We start from the raw sequence: 20,657 nt of genomic DNA, 5'->3' as shown, positions 1-20,657 counted from the left end.
TGCCCCCTAGCACATTTGCGTTTTTGGGTCATGTGACCAATTTTGTCTTGGTTACAGAACATTATATGTAAACCATAAACAGATATATATATATATATATATATATATTTTGATTTTCGGGGTTTTATTCTGGTTGAGTTATGTGATCCATATGTACAACATTGATGATGTGTTTCTTTTTATAAATGTCACAAATGTCTATCTAACACATAGTTTGATAATGAGTCGGTTAATGTGTTTAAGTTTCTGGAAATATGTTGGTATTGAATTAAATCAAATTGTCTTTCCAAAATCCTAACCCTTAGGAACATGCGATAAATAGCTGGGTTGCGGATGGAATATATACCATTGATTTGTAGTATTACGAGTTGTGAGTCTAGCCTGACGATTAGTCGGCGTATACCATGGGTGATGGCATCGGAGAGTAGTTCTATCAACGCGCTATACTCAGCGATGTTATTCGTTGATTGCCTAATACATACACCTCTGAAACTTACTAACTCGCCGCTTGGATCAAAAATGGCCCAGGCTGCGGAGGACAGGTTCCGCAAACTATGACTCGCTCCATCGGCATATCCAACACATGTCTCCAAAAGGTTTGACATCTGCAATAAATGTAAAAAGGTGGATTACTCGACCAAAACAAACACTTTAGCGAAAACAAAATACAACAAAAGCATACAGGTTACTATTTAAGCATAGTAACGCTTGAGGTACAACCCATTATGGGGTTGTGCCAGTGGAATTCCGTCATAATCCATTAACTCGTAGGCTCCTTTTGCTAACACTCGTTTAACAATATAGGGGCCCATCCATAAAGAATTAAATTTACCCGCTCCCAATTTATCGGATTCTTGGTCGTAAAGCAAGACCAAGTCACCTTCTGAGAAGACACGGGGTTTGACATTTTTGTTGAACTGTGCCTTGAATCGTTTCTTATGGGCTTCGTTAGCCAAAGCGGCATCACGACGGGTTTCATCCAATTGGATTAATTCCAAGAAACGAGCCTCTTCTTCTGAAGTTCCGGGGAGGAGATCAATTGCGAGTTTAAGAGACGAGATTTCACACTGGACTGGCAAGACTGCTTCCAGGCCATACACCAGTTGGAAAGGTGTGAACCCGGTCGCATTCCTTACCGATGTTTGGTAAGCCCACAAGGCTGAGTACAGGATTAGGTGCCACCTTCTTTTGTGAACTCCGATCATCCTTTGCAACATACACTTCAGGACTTTGTTGATCACTTCAACCTGTCCGTTGGCTTGCGGATAATACGGGGTAGAGCTGTCGTGAGATAGCCCTAGCTTGGCAGCTAATTCAAACATCATGTGATTGCGAAAATGCGATCCATGATCCGTAACTATAGCCTGTGGTACACTGAATCTGGCAACTACATGATTGAAAAAGAAAAGGGAAGTTGTTTCACCAGTGTTATCTAATGTAGGAATCGCCTCGGCCCATTTGGTAAAATAGTCAACGGCGACTATAATATACCCATGCCCCCCGGTCGAGGTGGGGTTACATGTCATGAAATTGATGCCCCATTTGGAGAAAGGCCCAACAGAAACTATTGGGTGTAAAGGTGCGGGTGGTCTTCTAGTTTTGCTATCAAAAATTTGACAAGCATGGCAACTTCTGACTGCGGTTATGCAATCTTTGAACATGGTTGGCCAGAAGTATCCTTCTCGTAAGATTTTCTGTGCTGTATCATATCCAGATTTATGCCCCCCACACATGCCTGAATGACACTCATTCAGGACTTTTTCGGCCTCCTCATGGGTGAGGCACCTTCTCAGAACTATATCAATGACGGTAAAGCGTATCACCGACGATCATGTAGTCTTTTGCTTGGTATCGTATATCTTTTTGTTCTGAGTGAGAGGTGTTAGGCTGAAATTTTGGGTTTAGAGATAAATTATTATATCTCCATACCACTCATTGCTTGTAGATATCAGAAACAAATTCTCGTCCACGATTGATTCTTCAGATGTTTCATCGTTGGACGACGATGGGAGGTAGCACAATAATTCTGCGAAAACTAGAGCTTTCTGGATTTTACAAATTCCAGATCAAACTCTTTAAGGATTGCTATCCATTTTGAATATTTTAACTGTCGCGACAATATATAAGTCATGGGTTGCAATCAGACATGGTAGTTTTCTGAAAGAGGACATAGTGCCGAAACCTTTGTATCGCTTGAACAGCTGCAAGCGCTAGTTTTTCAACATAAGAATATTTACTTTCTGTATCATTTAAGTTTCTACTCGATTCCATCGACTTCTTGACCATCGCAATGGTCGTATCCGCTGCAGCCAGATACAGTCTGGGGCATACTGCTTTTACTAGAGAATCTTTCAGAGCGTCAAAGGAAGCTTCTGATCCCAGACAAAAGGTACATCCTTTTTCAAAAGACGAGTATAACCTTTAGCAAGTTCTGCGTAATTTGGAATGAACCTCCTCAGAAAGTTTGCTTTCCCTTGGAGTTTCTGAATCTAAAGCAAATTTGAAGGTGGAGGCAAATTGATGATTGCCTGAACCTTGCAAGGGTCGAGACGAATCCCATCCTTGGAGACTACAAAGCCAAGTAAACGACCAGAACTGACGCAAAATACACATTTGTGCAGATTGAGTCGTATCTTGTAGTGTCGGCAACGTAGAAATATCGCTCTTAAATGTTGCGGATGATCAGTCTGCTTTCGCGAATGAGCCGGAAGGTCGTCGAGGTATGGTTGAACGATGTTCTTGATGTCATGGAAGGCATAATTCATTGCCCTCTAAAACGTTGCCCCTGCGTTCTTTAAACCAAAGGGTAATTTTCGATATGCGAATGTGCCCCACGGACAAATGAATGCAGTCTTTGACTGGTCCTGTGGGCAGATATTTATTTGATTATACCCGGAGAATCCATCCATGAATGAAAAGATTTCACATCCAGCGCATTCATCAATTATCTGGTCAATGAAGGGTGTAGGGTAGTTGTCTTTTGGACAAGCTTGATTTACATCCCTATAATCGACACACACTCTAATTGTCCCTTGTTTCTTCATAACAGGGACAATATTCGATACCCAATCGGTTAGAGGAACCGGGTAGATGAAACCAGCATGGAGAATTTTTTCAACTTCTTCCTTAATGGCAGCGGCTTTCTTGGGGTGCACCTGCCTGAGCCGTTGTCTTACCGGTTTGACATCTGGATACATCTTAATTTCATGTTCAACGATACTCGAGTCGATGCCTGGGATTTCATCATATGACCAAGCAAAGACATCTCTGAACTCGCGAAAAAGAGCGTTATATATTTCCAGTTCTGAAGGGGAACAACCTTTGCCGACATAAATATTCTCTACAACATTTGTTTTAGTCGAGATATTTATGGCTATAGTCTCTTCAATATTGGATAAGTTTCGCTCGGAATCCACCGTGTTTACAGTATTTGATAGAAATTCAAAAACTGAAGGGTGATAAAGGTCGTCTTGAGTATCTTCTTCATAATCTGGAAGAAGGGAACGATGGTGGCAATCATTCCATGGTGCCCCTTCAATCAACATTGATTGTAGAATTCCTTCGTCGGTTCCATGCACTCGCGACCAAGGATCTAAAGGGGTACCATATTCTCTAGACCTATCTACCCAAACGCTTGATGAGCGTTGACTTGGGTTCGCCTCCCATGCCAGAAACATTGATTGCTACAAAATTTCTATTGGGCTTGGGGGCAAAACCATTGCATGATCCACGTCGATATCGTCTTCTAAGATCTTCGTGGAAGATATCATATTGCAGGTACCTATCGACGCTACTTCCTCCAAATCGCTTGGTGGTGGAAAAGCGAAAGTTCCCATTAGTATAGGATCTTTTAGTAGGCCTACTCCGATATTCTGAAGTGAATGAGGGCTTCCATGGATCATGGGAATGCTTCCTGTAACTTGTGAACCATTAGGGAGGAAGTTTTGTTGGTCGACGATCGTAATCCCTCCTTGAAAGGGGAATGCAATCTTTCTAAAATAGGTCGACACAACAGCTGCCATGGCATAGATCCATGGTCTTCCTAGTAGGATGTTGTAATCAAGATTCCCACCAATGACTTCAACATCTATTTCTACTATTTTTCCCCCTAGTTCAACTTTCAAGCTATTTAGGATACCATATGGGGTATATGTCCTTCCGTCGAATGCTTTTAATGTTGTCGAAGATCGCGACAAGGTTGGAGATCCTAAAGTTTTCCAGCAACTCATCGACATAATACATGTAGATGCCCCCTCATCAACAATTGTTCGATGAACAGTTTTGTTGAGGGCTTTCACTTGGATAAGGAAAGATAGTTGAGCTGGTAACTGAGGATCGTATCCTTTGTGGTCAAAAGATACAAGATTGGAATCCTTAGGATCAACCCCACCAATGGCTGATAACAAAGCCTGCCGTTGTGATGGGCAATTTTGTAGTACTTCAAGAGTCGACATAGTGGATGGCGATTGGGCCAAATCTTCCACTATGTTATAATGTTGCGCTGCTCTGGCGCGAGGATTAAATGTCGACTTGTGTACTACTCCCTTTGGCGGTTTTATTGTTAATTCAGGAATGATGGGTGGTACAACTTCTGTCGAAGTTGTTGTCGAACTGCTTGGTTGATCTTTTTCCTTGTCGTTTGACAGCTACGGATTCCCGTAATCTTTGTTCCTTGTCTAAATCAGAGCATCATTTTGTTGCTTAGAAATCGACAACATAAGCACTTGCGACGGGGAAGCATTTCCACTATCAACCAGATTTTGTCCTGGATTTGGAAACGGATCAGTTAACACAGCTGAGGTTTGCGAACTCTTGAAGAACCTTTTAAGCTCAGCTTTGTATGGACATTCTTTCGTCCAATGATCCTCATCACATATCTGACACCCTGAGGGGGGAGGTTTCCTATTTCCAGGAGGGTTTGAAGAAGTTTTTTCAGGGGATGACTCTCCTTGTTTCTTCTTCTTCCCTTTGTTTTGCTTTTTCTTGCCTCCTGGTTGTTTGGTTTCTTTGCCTTTATCTGCTGATACGGCATTTACTTCCAAAGCAAGAGTTTCGTCTTTTGCATTTTGATCTGAAATCTTACGGGCCTTCTTGGAGTTAGCCTTTGTTGATTTCGCGTTTGTCATGCCAATGACACCATCACCAGCATGAGAGTCATTGTTTGATTTAGGAGGAGGAGGAATTGAAAATTCTGGTCTAGGGGCGTCAGGTATTTTGTCATAGAGCGTGCCAGACTGAGTATAGACCAAGTTTAGATATTGCACACGAGCGATAACTTGCTCTTCCGTTACGACTCCCCCCTTTGCCACATCTTCCGTTATTGCAGGAAGTAACGACTTGATAAACCATTCAGCTAGTAGATGATCGGGAACGTACATTTTTACCATCCTACGACGACGCCGCCACTCATGTATGTGATCTGATATGTGAGTGGCCATTGTCTGTTTGAAGTTGGTTAAGATTTCCGTTCCCGTTTCATACCTTATTGGTAATTGAAAATGGGTTAAGAATGTCGTGGCTAAGGTGCTGAAATTGTCGAACGAAGCTCTAGGCAATTCAATATACCATTTTGCCGCTGGACCCGTTAACGTCCTCTGAAAAAGGCGAAGCCTTATCGAATCATCGTTTAGGGTGTTTGATGAACACCATAGATGAAATGTCATCACGTGATTCGATGGGTCCTCACCTCGATTTCCATTAAATTTAGGAATGTCTGAAGGAAGTTTGTGAGGAATCGTTGGCCACCAAGGGGCGTAAGAAATTGGATCATTTGTTAACCGGTGTAAATCGGCTAACTCTAAAGTTGCCACGAATGGTAACTATTGATTCAAGTTAGGTGAAGCATACCCAGGATACGATGGAATTGCCTGAGCAGTTGACCTTTGCATACCAGCATAATGTAATTGATGCTGGTATGACTGGTACGGTTGGTGGACATGACCACCGTAAAGTGGTTGATTTTGACCGTTTTGAATGTACAGTTGTCCACTGTTCGCAAAGATCTGCTGCTCAAAACCTTGGTATACTTGTTGGAATTGCGGTTATTGATATTGCACCAGCCATGGTTGCGAAGCCATGTTCTGTTGCGCTATACTAACCGTCGGACCAAGGTGTGGGGTAATTGTACCCATTTGGACCTGTGTCGCCCCACCAGTTGGCGATTGTGGTTGAGTCACAGGGTCAAGGGATTGTTGCATTACAACCTGAGAAATCTGAGGTTGACATACAACAGGCAATGTTTGAACTTGTGACACTGTTACAATAGATGGTGTTGTAGGAATGTTCGACATTGGTACACATTGTTGCATAGAATACACAACCCTTGGTTGTTGGGGTAGTATAGGTACCCAACCACTTGATGTAACTCCAGTATAACCTGAATACTGTTATGAACTCCCGTATGGATATCCTCCCGGAGGGGGTAATGAAAGGGCATACTACCCCCCATACAGTGGCAATCCAGAACTCAAGGGAATTGTCTGTCCTTGGGGACTGGATTGCCCAAATTGACTTCCAAAAGGATCAATTTGGCGAGTCTCAACATAAGAGTTGCCGGATATTATTCCGGAGGAACAAACAGGAACGGACCACACTGTCGAAATAGTCCCTGGGTGGACTCCTTCTAGCGGTTGTGAGCTAGTCGGGACAGATGGTATGCCGGCAAACATTGTCGGAGTGACGGCAGGGAGTTCTACTGTCGCTGTGTCATTCGACACAGTCCTAGATGTTGACAGTTGTTCAAACATTTTGAGTCTATCCAAGAGATTACCTAGCGATTCTACAGGAACTTCCACTAGTGGTAGACTAACTTCTGATGTCGAAGGAAATAGAGTGACCCCGACTCCAAAATTTGTTGGAGTACTTGCTTGCAGATCTTATACAATTTCCTCTATCGCAATCAAACCAGGTGGAAGGGGAAGACCGTTAGGTCCTTAAAACATTTCTGGTGCCGAAGAAGGGGTTGAATCAACAGCGACAGATGTTTGAAGAACAAGACTCTCTGAACCGGTTACAGTTGGAACTGGTTCAGTAACACAAGTGTTTGTTCTCAGACTAGGATCAGTATCACTGTCCCTCTGTGGCTGTTGAACTTCTTCTGTAGAGGCAGGGTTTCCAGAAATGTTCGGAGTAACCGGAATCTCAGATGTTGTTGGAAAACTTGTTCTAACTTTGATAGGAGATTTCGAACCGGTTAAACGAGTTCGCTTTGTCCGTACTGTTTTCGATTCCGGAGACAAAGTCGGTTGACTCGTAAGCCTCCGCGAACGACGGGGTTTCAATTGACTTTCTTCCACGATTGCAGATTACTCGATCAAACAAAATACAAAAGGGGAAAGTATGTTTCCGAATTAAATGAATTTTTAGACGCTTTAGACACAACTTGCTTTTTCACTTTTAAAGAGTCGAGAAAAAGCTAAGATGACTCTAGTCTCCTTCGATGTTTTAACGAGCCCGAAGTGACAAATGCTCGGATGGAATTTTTCTGTTACAGAGTCTGAAAAAGGCCAAAAGGAACTGCTCTGAGTTCTAGGTAGAGGGTGTGCCAAACTTTTCGCAAAACCGTAGAATACTTTTTAAGGTACGGGCGGTCAATCTTCCTGAATGCTGTGTTCAGTGCATTGCGATCAGTAGGGCGGCCGACACGGCTTCCTAAGGATAAAGGTTTTATGCCTATAGGGGTCTCCCAATATATACTCGACGGTACGTGGGAGCACAATCCGTACTGGCACTATCGTCCCTCAGGAGGAATCACCCACCATCAGCGAGATCGACAGTCACCAGGCTTTAAGACGCCGGAACACGTCTCTAGCCTAGACCTCTATGTTGTGCGTTAAGTTACAAAGCGTTGTTAAGTTCATTCAATTTATTTTAGGTTGATCTTTCTTAGAAGTTTTCCTTTTGAGGTTCACCACGAGATGTAGATACAACTCCTAAATGCAATCTAAAAGATGATAAGCAAATTTTGTCTCTTTTTCAACAATGAAAATCCTAGCTACAAAGGGAAAAGAAAGACACCATCTTTTCTCAAAGAGCAATCAGCACACTCTAAATGCACTTTTCCTAAATCAAGCATGCAAACTATCAAGATGCAAATGCACAATGCAGGTGTTTGTTTTCCACTCTCTTAATATTGATGCCTAAAAAGAAAGCTTTTTGTACAACTTTGAATTTGCTTTTAAATGACAAATACAAACAAGTTTACTTTTTCGAAATCAGAAAGGGTAGAAGAGAATACAACACTTTACAACTTTCGAAATGAACACTTGTTTCGACACTTAAAAGAGACAAACTCAAACCAAAAGCCAAAGTAAACGTATAATCAACTGTCAATCAGCCAATGAACTCTCTCCAAAAATCAACATATCTGAATCAAGGGCTACAGGTTGACTATTTCACTCTTGCAAAGGAAAACTGTAAATGACGCCACAAACACATAAAAACACTCACAGTCTTTTTGTACAAAAGGAGGCAGAATTAAAGCAGAGAAAAGGAGTTTCAGATATGTACACTGACTGATAACAGGCTGCAAAAAACAGAGATAAAACTGAGCTAAAAGAAACATAGAACCACAGTTGCACAAGGCAAAGACTGATCAGCGCACTCCCAATGCAGAGGTTTTGACATTCAGTGCAGGTAGCCTTCACGGGACCTGCGTTGAAATGCAGAACCTCTTCACAGAGTCTGCGCTGAAGCAGAAACGAGAGTTGTTTCTGGGTTCTGGGTTACGGTTTGCAGTTAAATCAACAGTTTTTGGCCGGATCAAAGCTATCAATTAGGTACAATCAAAGGGATGATTTGAAGGAGGGCTAAGATCTATCACAAAGGATCATCAAATCATTTGTGAGTCCATTGTTCAAATCATAGATAAATCCAGTGATTGGATCAAAGCAGCAGCTGTCTACTTTGCATCTGAAAATAGCAGATGCAGTTCGATTGCTGCTCTTGAGTCTATGAAACAAACAATGATAGAGACACAAATAAAATGACTAAACAGATCTCCCCAGCAGAGTCGCCAATTTGTTGTGGGGAAAAATGCCTATGCAGGACGATCCTATCCACCTAAGGTGTGACAGTGCCTTAGCAACAAACAGAAATAGCTATTCTAGTATTCTTCCTTTATGAATTAAGAATGAAGAGAGATGGATGGACTAACCGGTGTCTTCCATTTGTCCCTCGATCCAGTTTCTCTTCTCTTTGAGAGTTCCCAGCTACTTGCCTTCTCGCTCGCCCAGCTTCAACAGGTTCCTGCAAGATCACAAGAAGGGAACACTACACAAAGACATAGATTCATATTCATAACTAGTTCAGGATTAGAAATAAACTAAACATACTAATGCAATCATACATCAAAGATACATCAGTATATAGGAGAAACCAAGATAGCTTTATTGATGAATAACAAGGTTCAAGAGGAGATACAACCAAGAGAGTTCCAATCCAGCATCTACCTCCCAGCGAATGAAATCCTTTCTTCACCTCCCTTCAAAGCATTAAGCACCCAATGATTCCAATCTCAAACCAACAGCAATTCTTTGCAATAACAAAATTCCAGCCTCCTGGATCTCATGGAGGAGAGATCCATATATAGATGTTTGGAGAGAGGATGAGTCAGCTTGAGATCTGACTAGTGTCCTCTCCCTCTGTCAGTTCTTGCTTCCACTTGGAGACTAAGAGCCTCTTACTCATCACTTAGTCGAACTCATCAAGGCAAGTGTCATGGAGGAAGATTCTAGAAGCTTCCACAGTCTTTACACCTCGCACAAAGGACCATGCCATTTGTCATTTCCCACTCAGTGCACCCTGGTAGTGCTTCCACCTGCGTTGCAATGCAACTAGCCAGTGTAGCCTCTGCATTTCAGCGCAGGCAGCTAGTGGAGCCTCTGAATTGATCCTGAATTGACTTGTTTTTGAGCAGTTTCTGGTGGAGAACTTCTGTGAATTGTTGTGGTTTGTTAGCCTTGTTCCTCTAGGGGTAGGAACAACATGTTTAGGGACTTTGGATCCCTTGGATTATGGACATTTCATGCTTATATCTGTAAGGCACAAAAATGTCTATAACACTAAGGAAAGATGCTACGGTTGTCAAAAAATTGGGCATTATAGAAGATATTTTCCTAAACGCGAGAGGGACAAGGAAGAAACCCATATTAAGGAAGTGAAAGAACCTGACACAAAGAAGCTTAAGAAGGAAGAAGGAAAAATATCTCTACTATGAATGAGATAATATTCTTCACTAGAAAGTATTTTTCACTTATAGTTTATAGATAGATGGGTCATATTATAAAGTAGCATAGCTATAGAAGAATTAGAAATGAGAGCTCGTGACATTGGAAGTAGAATGGAAGCCTAGAATCAATTCTAAGAAGAAGGGATCTTGCAAAACTCATTGGAATCTCATGTGATACTTATAGAAAGAAGTAGAGGTCATCATCAATTGGGATCATCATTCAATATCCAATAAGGAAACATATTTTGGGTGAGGATATGAAATATCCTCAAGTTTCTTTCATGGAACCCTCATCGGAGGACTCATAGATCTAGAAAGGAAGCAAGAGTTTCATCAAGAATTCCAACTTGTGGGACTCAAGGAATGATGGTATGATGACATATCAGGAAAGAAGGTCTAAAGTATAAAGCTCTTTCATTCAAATAAAGTTGCTACAGGAAGTCTGTATGACCAAAAGGAAAGATGAGGTATGTATGATTACATAGATTATTATGAAGGTCATGTCATATGGTTGCAAATAGCATGGATCATTATTTCCATATTAGGAAATATGATCATGAGAAGAAGGGATCTCTACCTATGAAAGATTGCAGAAAGACATAAGTCAAATAAGATGAAATCAACGTAATATGTTCTGATAGGAAGCTTTTGGGAAAGAAGTGTGAAAAGAGAGGAAGAGATAATGATAATATGAAACAAAGGTAGAAGGCATTCAACATCTGAAGTCAAAGAATATTTGACTAGAATATCTCCTCAAAAGATATGAAGACTCTAATAGAATTTGGAAACAAATGGATACCCTTGAAAATAGATATCTTTGGGAAATGTGTCAATCTGCATGCAAGATGTTGATGCCTACGAGAAGATGTCATGATGAAAGATCATCACAAAGGAACTATTTGATTTAAGTGTTCATTTATTATTTTGAACTAATCTTTGGATGGGCTTATGTAGGATTTCCTAAGAGAAGATATGGGGATGACTTCCAAGAGGACCATATTGAAGTATTGTTATACAACAAAATGACCTCCTCATCAGCTCAGAGGGGAAACACATTATGGCTAAGGCAATAACCAAATTCACAGGCCTTGTTTCCACACTAATGTTGCCTATGCACTAAAAACATGCTTTATAAAGCTTTTATGTAAGCGTAAGGGAGTGTTAGTGACCCCACTAACTCTACTTGTTAGCTTGGAGACAATGTTAGTAAACCCTAATGAGGACATAAAAGTCAAAGGAGCAAATTGACTCAGAAATATCTCTATATTATCTCCTAAATATACTCAGAAAAGCAAGGAAACATCAAAGTTCAACCTATTTGGGGGATTTATAATCCTAATGAAGGAGGAAAATGTGAAAGAGCTCAAAAGAATGGCAACATGATTGGTTTTACCTAAGGAAACTCATAGAGAAACTTGGCAACACTAATATTGAATGCTACATACACAGAGGTAGGGCTATTGTGAAAGGGGTCAGATCATTTGAAAGGATAGCTTACTTGATTGCCAAGCATAGTCTGAAATCTAAGCATAAGAAGTTGGTAAGAAGGGAGAGAGAGAGAGAGGAGCTGGAGGGGTAAGGGAAGGTTGATGTAACCGATGGTTGTAATCACTCTTTCGACATTAATATAGAACTCTAGTTGTACTATCTAGTCCATGGTGTTGGGAATATCATTCGTTTAGTTGTTTGTCCGATACCTTTTAGCATGAGTATATTAGTTATGTGTAACTAGATGTATTTTGTGTATTCATGTATTAATTTTCAAGGTTTTATGTCGTGATTACGCTTGTCTCTTCTATGTGTAGGACTTGATCTGGAGCTGGCTCAAGGGACTTCCACCTAGCTGTATTGTGCTCTCCAGAAAATCTACACAGAGACTCGAGGTAATGAATCTATTTTTCTTTGATAGTTAATTATTGAGTATGGACATGCATGTAGCTTTGTGATAGTTGTAGATAATCTTACAGTCTACCAAGGGTCCTGGGAAGACCCTTGAGGGTTTCTTCATTCTCCATACACAGTGCATTTAATCCTATTGTAGAATTAGGGACTCCACTAGGGAGTATACTTTAGTTCCCAGTTTACCGAGAAAGTTCCTATTTTCCTCCTCCTTCCAGACCTTCTTGTACTTTTGCATTCCTTTTCTGACCCATCAGGACCTTGCAATACTCTTCTTTCATATGCTCAACCCTGGATCTAATACCCAAAGCCCTGTTTTGAAGTATTTTCCCTCACTAACGCAAGTTAGTAGTGTAAACAGAGCTTTATAAAGCTCTGTGTCTCCACAAACAGACTGTTAGTGCCTCCAGTAACTCTCTGTGGCCTCTAACACAGAGCGTTAGTCACCCAAATTTTGATATACAGTTGTTTCTGTGACCTGAGAGGGTTGGGAAACTTACTTCTGGACTGATAAGGGATCTATGGTTGTGTTTTGTTTGCAATATTTGTGTCTTGAAAGATTTTTTTTTTGAAAATAGCTTTTCTTCTTAAAGTTTTTATTTTCATGAAAGAAAAAATAAAAAAAGAATTATTCATTATTCTGCTTAGCTCATAAAGTTCTGCATTATTTGGTTTCAGTAGTTGTTAGAGAGCATTGAAAATTTATGTTGGTTATGCTAGTGTTGTAATGAATAGGATGCATGGAATGAATATTGATGTATGAAAGACTCTCCCATTGTAGAATGCAGCTTATTCATCGAAATTGAAAATTTACAAGCATTGTCTTTTGCATGATTTTGAGTCAGAGTCCCACCAAATATCATACGTCAACACCCCTTCTGAAGACTCTAACAAAGTACACTTAAAATATACCTAAAATCAATCAAAAACTCTTTCTAGAGAAAACAAACATTAGTTCAGGCTAGGATTTTGGAGTAGGCAGTGTGAGTAAACTACCCAAGATCAGGAACCAAAACTAGTTTCATTAAAAGATAGAAATTATTTTACACTCATACTACTGGGACCACTCCAGTAAAAGCAGAGCTAAATACGAGACAACATCAAACTGTAAGTGAAGGTATCCCACCTTCGCTTGCAACTCCATTGGGTATTCTATTGGGGATCCCTTCGGGGATATCAAAGCTGAGTCGGGGACTCAGGTATCCTGCTCGCACAGCATACGGTCTGTGACTATGTCCCCCCCGGTAGTGTCTATGATCTGAGGTATCCTTAGTGGCCATAATTTTAGGGACTTAGAAAAGGTGACTGGGGCGGGCTGCCCTGGTACCTAACACAGATGGACCTACTCTGTCTTGAGTTTTTGGGAGGGTTCTCGTCTTCATGAAAGTACTTGGCCCCTCAATCTGAGGTTCGGGCGAAGCTCTAGAGTAACTATATTTTTACATTTGACCAACCCTCTCTGTTATTCATTGTGATACTAGGTTTCATCTCCAGTGATTGGTGCTTATTAGACAGGGTCATTTCCCTGTGTTTACTGATTGATTCACTTAGCGTCTTTTTTATCTTTTAGGCGCTAGAGTGTTATAATTGAGACTTTAATAAACATCACAATAACATTTATTGATAAAAATTATCGGCCAAAAAGGCTACATCCGGACCTCGTCGCCAATCTAGACGATTATTAGGACTTCCCCCACTCATTGTGGAGGACTCGCCAAGCTCCAGTTAACTGGATTCCTGTCTTCGGGAAATCAGTCTCCGAGATCTCACATAGAATCAGTTTGGACAACTGACGATTCAAGCTTACCGAAGAATTTCTTTACTGCAAGATTTCTTCCTCCATACAATCCTCTGATCATGAATTAGTTAGGCCCACTCTTGGTTCCCATTGCATCTGTACCTCCTTTGTCTTCAGTTGGAACACTTCCACCCATCCCGTCGACGACTAATGGGTCATGGGACTTTTTGGACACTTTTGGTCCCCCACCACTTCCCCAGTCGACAGTCACTACCACACCTTTGATGGCAAACCATGCTATAACATTTGTCCCAAGTACAACCCCTAACATGACACCCTCCATGAGTGCAACCTAATCTATGATGGGTTCCTCCCCTTTAGTATTAAACTATATACCTTCGGCAAGTGCTACATACAATGCTCCTTATAACACTCAATATAGCATCGTTAGCGTGGGTCCCTTCAACCAACAATATGGTTGGCATCCATTGTATAGTTCTAACCCCGAGATTCAAGTATCTGGGGTCACTCCCAATATGCATATACCGGCTGGGAACGTAACAATTCCCCCCCCGCCCCCCATTTTCAGGAATGCATGCTCAGTCACTTATTGACATGAACACTCCTTATGCCAGTCAAGGACATATGGTTACTTCTGTGGCGGGCGGGAATCCTCAAGGAGGTCCCAACCAATCCATGGGGGCACCCTACTCACAACCTCAAATGAGTTAAGGGGGCACTGCTTATCCAGGGGGGAATTCTATACCCCATCCTAACAATCCCTATGGAAATCCACATTACAATTCCATACCCCAAGGCAACTACTATACCACACAACCTGTGTATAATATTGGTACTCAAACAACGAGAGGATTGCAAGGATCCTAAAGTCATATGCCATCGCCTTGGTCTGATTCTGGGGCATCACACAATCTGCCTTTCTTGGCAACTATTGATATCCCTGACTTATACAAACTTACAAATGACCCCATTTATCATAACTTACTCTGGCCACCAATCCCACATCAAATACCAATAGACATCCCTAAGTTAGAAGGGAAACAAGGGGAGGATCCAGGTACCCATATCACCATCTATCATATTTGGTGTGTTTCTAACTCCATGGTGGATGATAGTATCCGGTTACATCTTTTTCCCTGTGTTATATGGTAAAATTACCCCCTCTTCAACTTAGAGGGGAAAGATGTGATAGTTGAAGCAAAGACCAAGATCACTTTCCTTGTTTCCACACTAATGCTAGTTATACACTGACAACCTACTTTATAAAGCTTCTCTATAAGCCTAAGGGAGCGTTAGTGACCCTACTAACTCTAGTTGTTAGCTCAGGAGCAACATTAGTGGATCTTAATGAAGTTCTAAAGGTCAAAGGAGTGAATTGACTCATAAATATCTAGACATTTTCTCCTAAATTCACTCAAAAAAGCAAGGAAACATCTCAAGTTTGACCTATTTGTCGGGTTTCTAATCCTAATGAAGGAAGTAAATGGGAAAGTGCTAAAAATCATGGCAAATTCATTTATTTTACCTTAGGGAACTCATGGAGGAACTTGGCAACCCTAACTCAACTTCTACATAAGCAAAGCTAGGGCTATGGTGATAGAGGTCAAATCATTTAAAGAATAGCATACTTGATTGTCAAGCATTGTCTCAAATCAGAAGAAGTTGGTAAGAAGGGAGAGAGAGAGAGAGAGAATCTGGAGGGGTAAGGGAAGGTTGATGCAACAAATGGTTGTAATCACTCTTCCGAAATTAATACAGAACTGCAGTTGTACTGTCTACTCCATGGTGTTGGTACTATTATTCATTTTCTTGTTTGTCCAATACCTTTTAGCATGAGTAGCTTAGTTATGTGTAAATAGATGTTCTTTTATGTATTCATGTATTAGTTATCAAGGTTTTATGTTGTGATTATGCTTATCTCTTCTATGTGCAGGACTTGATCTGGAGCCAGCTCAAGGGACTTCCACCTAGCTGCATTACACCCTCCAACAAATCTACACAGAGGCTTGGGGTAATCTATATGTCTTACTTTGATAGTTAGTTATTGTCTATGAGCATGCATGTAACTTTGTGATGGTTGCAGATAATATTACAGTCTACCGAAGGTCCCGAGAAGACCTTTGAGGGTATCTTCATCCTCCATACACTGTGCATTTTATCCTATCGCATAATTGGCAACTCCGCTAGGGACTATACATCTAGTTCTTGGTTTACTTGGACAGTTCTCAGTTTCCTCCTCCTTCTAAGACCTCCCTATACTTCTGTATTCCATTTCTAACCCACCAAAACCTTGTTGCACTCTTCCTTCATATATTCAGCCATGAATTTGATCCTAAAAGCCCTATTTTGAGCTATTTTCCCACACTAACGCAGGTTAGTAGACTACACAGTGCTTTATAAAGCTCTGTGTCTACACACATAGAGTGTTAGTGGACCCAGTAACTCTCTGTGGCCACTGATATAGAGTGTTAGTCCCCAAAATCTTGACATACAACTATGTCTGTAAACTCAAAGGGATGGAAATCCTGCTCATGGACTGAAAGGGATCTGCAGCTGCATTTTGTTAGCAAGATCAATGTCCTGAAATGATTTTTTTTTTTTAGGAAATAAGTTTTTTTTCTTTCTTAAAACATTTTTTATGAAAGAAAGATCCACATTTTTTATTCATTCTTCTGCTTAGTTGGTTAAAATCTGCTTTATTTTGGTTTCAAATAGTTGTTAGGAAAGCATTGGAAAGATTTATGTTGGTTATGCATGTGTTACAATGACTAGGATGCATGGAACATATATGAATATGTGAAAGACTCTCACCTATAGAATACAACTTGTTTTCGTTGAATTGAATACTTTTTAAGCATTGTCTTGTGCATGATTTTTGAGTCAGAGTCCCATCACATTTCATACGTCAACTCCCCTACCGAAGACACTAAAAAGGTACACATAAAATTTACCTAAAATCAATCAGTAACTCTTTATTGAGCAAACAAACATTAGTTCAAGCTAGGATCTTGGGATAGGCAGTGTGAGTAAACTGCCCAAGATCAGAAACCAAAACTAGTGTCATTAAAAGAGAGAAAATTCCTTCTGCACTCATACTACTGGGACCACTCTAGTCAAAGTGGAGCTAAATACGAGACAACATCAGACTGTAAGTGAAGGTAGCCCACCTTTGCTTGCAACTCCTTTGGGTATTCTATGTATTGGGGATCCCTTCGGGGATTTCGGAGTTGAGTTGGGGACTCAGGTATCCTGCCCACACAACATATTGTCTATGACTATGTCCCACTTGGTAGTGTCTATGATCTCAGGTATCCTTAGTTGCCAATCTTTTAGGGACTTACACAAGGTGACTGGGACGAGTTGCCCTGGTACCTAACAAAGACGGACCTACTCTCTCTTCAATTTTTGGGAGGGTGCTTGTCTTCACGAGAGTACTTGGCCCCTTAATCTGAGGTTCAGTCAAAGCTCTAGAGTAATCATAACTATACATTTGGCCATCCCTCTTTGTTATTCATTGTGATACTAGGTTTCATCTCCAGTGATCGGTGCTTATCAGATAGGGTCATTTCCCTCTGTTTGCTAATTGATCAACTTAGTGTATTTTTTATATTTTTAGGTACCTGTGTGCTATCGTTGAGACTTTAATAAATATCACAATAAAAATTATTGATAAAAATTAACAGTCACCATGGCTACATCTGGCCCTCGTCATCTAGACGATTGTTAGGACTTCCTCCACTCATTGTGGAAGATCCCCCGAGCTCCAGTGAACCGGATTCCCCATCTTCGAGGAATTAGTCTCCTATATCTCACACAGAATCTGTTTGGACAACCAAAAATTCAAGTTTTCCAGAGGATTTCTTTACTGAAGGATTTCTTCCTCCCTTCAACCCTCCCCTCACAAATCTGTTGGACCCACTCTTGGTTCCCGTGGCACCTTTACTCCCTATTTCTTTAATTAGAACATTTCCATCCATCCCATTGATGACTAATGCGTCGTGGAACTTTGGTGACACTTTTGGCCCTCCACCACTTCACCAGTCAATAGTCACCACCACACCATTGATGGCAAACCCCACTATCCCATTTGTCCCAGGTACAAACACTCACATGACACACTCCACGAGTGGAACCCAGCCGATGTCGGGTCCCACCCCTTTAGTGTCAAACTGTATACCTTCGACAAGTGCTACATACAACGCTCCTTATAATGCTCAATATAGCACTATTAGTGTGGTTCCCATCCAACAACAATATGGTTGGCAGCCATTGTACAGTTCAAACCCCCATATTCAAGTATCTGGGGGCATTCCCAATATGCACATACCACTCAGGAACGTAATATTTCTCCCTCCATTCTCAGGCATGCATGGTCATTCATTGATTAACATGAGTGTTCCTTATGTCAATCAAGCACATATGGTTAGTTCTGTGGTGAGAAGGAATCCTCAAGGAGGTCCCAACCAATCCATGGGGGCACCCTACTCACAAATTCAAATGTGTCAAGGGGGCACTTCTTAGCCTGGGGAAAATTCGATACCCCAACATCACAATCCCCATGGAAATCCACATTAAAATGCCATACCCCAAGGAAACTACTATACGACACAGCCTATATATAATATTGGGACTCAAACGATGGGAAGACTGTAAGGATCCTCAAGTCATATGTCATCACCTTGGTCCGAGTCGGGGGCACCACACACTTTGCCTTTCTTGCCAATGTTGGATATCCTTGATTTGTACAAACTTACAAATGACCCCATCTATCATAAATTACTTTGGCTGCCGATCCCGCATAAAATACCAATAGACATCCCCAAGTCGAAGGGAAACAAGGGGAGGATCTAGGCACCCATATCACCACCTATCATCTTTGGTGTGTTTGCAACTCCATGGTGGATGATAGTGTCAAGTTACGTCTTTTTCCCCGCACCCTCACTGGAAACGCGGTTAAGTGGTACATTGAGTTACCCCACGCGTTAATAAATACCTTCGACACTCTAGTGATGGAATTATTAAAGCACTTCCAGCTACCCATCTACTATGAGACTGGGACAAAGCACCTCACTTCATTACATCAGGATACTACCACCCACATCTCTGATCATATACATGAATGGAGACATAGGCAGAGGTTAGTCAAAGCTCCCCTCCCAGACTATCTCTTAGTGGACTGGTTCTGCAAATCCCTACTCCCGCAAATCACTAAAGACGTTGCCTTAGGTGGTGCAGTCACAAAATACCAATCCATACGTCATGCCAAGCACTTAGTTTGATATATTCATAGTCTGAACTCTTTACGATGTAATCCCCAATTCCCCTCGCAACTCCAATGTTTCTGCTACTCAGCACCCAGGAGCGCACGCCGATGGGATTATCGACACAACCTCTGGGGCTGCTGTAAAACAACTCAATGGTCACAATGCCTAGATGTCAGTGGACCCCCTCTACCAAATCGACTAATCTTCCTACCACCATGATAAAATCTGTGCAGTCTACGCAAAAACCTTTTGGTAAGAACAAGAAGAATAAGAAAAAAACTGCTCCTTCTGAGGAGCAGTCAACAAAGCAACAAACCCCAAAGTAGAAGGTTGTTGTGCCTCCTAACGATGGAAAGGATAAACCCACCAGATTCCCTTGCAAAATCTATGCTGAAGACCACATGAACTATCGCTGTCCGCGTCTTTAGGAATGCATAGAATACATTGCTAAAAAGGATATTGGTAGGACCTCCGCTGTCCTTAATAATCCTTTCCCCACTCAGCATCAGCAACACCTCATTTCCAACCAACCCCAACCCCTGCAATGGGGCAATGGTGGTTCGCAACATCCTTCAGCTAGTGAGGGACCCTCTACCATTTACACCTTTGAAATGGTAGATCTACAAACCAGAGCCAAATCTTATGGAGCTCCTATCGCTCATGTAGAGGAACCTTCCTCAAGTCAAAACCCACTGCCGCCTAACGATTTTCATATTGAAAGGCCAGTTGTTGACCTTGTGATTTTCCCCCCTAAAGGGGCACTTCAACACACAACGCACAATACATATGCACGTGCCACCCAAAAATACAGCATTGTAGAAGACTTGGCACAAGCGTCGTCAGTTATGTCAGCGCTTTAAGTATTACAAACATGTCTAGCACAAAGGAAAGCTTTACTTTCGGGTATTGGTGGTATCGACCCACAGGATTCCATGCTTGCAATTTTCGAAATGGAAAAATGTAAACCTCCCCTTTCTCACCAACTTGCATTTCAGGTGCAAATCTTTTCGAAAGGTAAAGGTATACATAGAATTGTCATCGACAAATGTGCTTCTACCTACATCATGTCAGCTTCATGTTGGCTTGCTTTGGATTCTCCAACCCTATCCCGATCGTCGAATTCCCTTAAAGCTTTTGATGGCCACACTTTCATCACAAAAGGTTACTTAGCTAGCTACCCCATCACCTTGAGTGGGAAAATGGTAACAGTGGATATCGAAGTCATGGATCATAAACTTGACTATAATATGCTTTTGGGTCGCCCTTGGACTTATGCCATGAATGCCATTGTGTCTTCGGTCTTCTGTATCATCCTATTTCCATTGGATGGAAATATAGTCACAGTGGACCAGCTATCCTTTTGCACCCCAGATTACTCTCCGTTACCTAGTAGATTTGTACCCTTAGTGGGTGGTGTACCTAACTCTTACGTTAGTATCTGTACTGGTCTATTGAGGGGATATTTCCTGATGGGTTGTTTCCCTCTTCCACCGCCCGCGGTTCCACA

Source organism: Pinus tabuliformis, chromosome 1_2 (assembly GCF_031772625.1).
Source record: "Pinus tabuliformis cultivar Carrire ecotype Pingquan chromosome 1_2, CPIR1, whole genome shotgun sequence".
Taxonomy (NCBI): Eukaryota; Viridiplantae; Streptophyta; class Pinopsida; order Pinales; family Pinaceae; genus Pinus; species Pinus tabuliformis.
Note: the sequence above shows the minus strand (reverse complement) of the source record.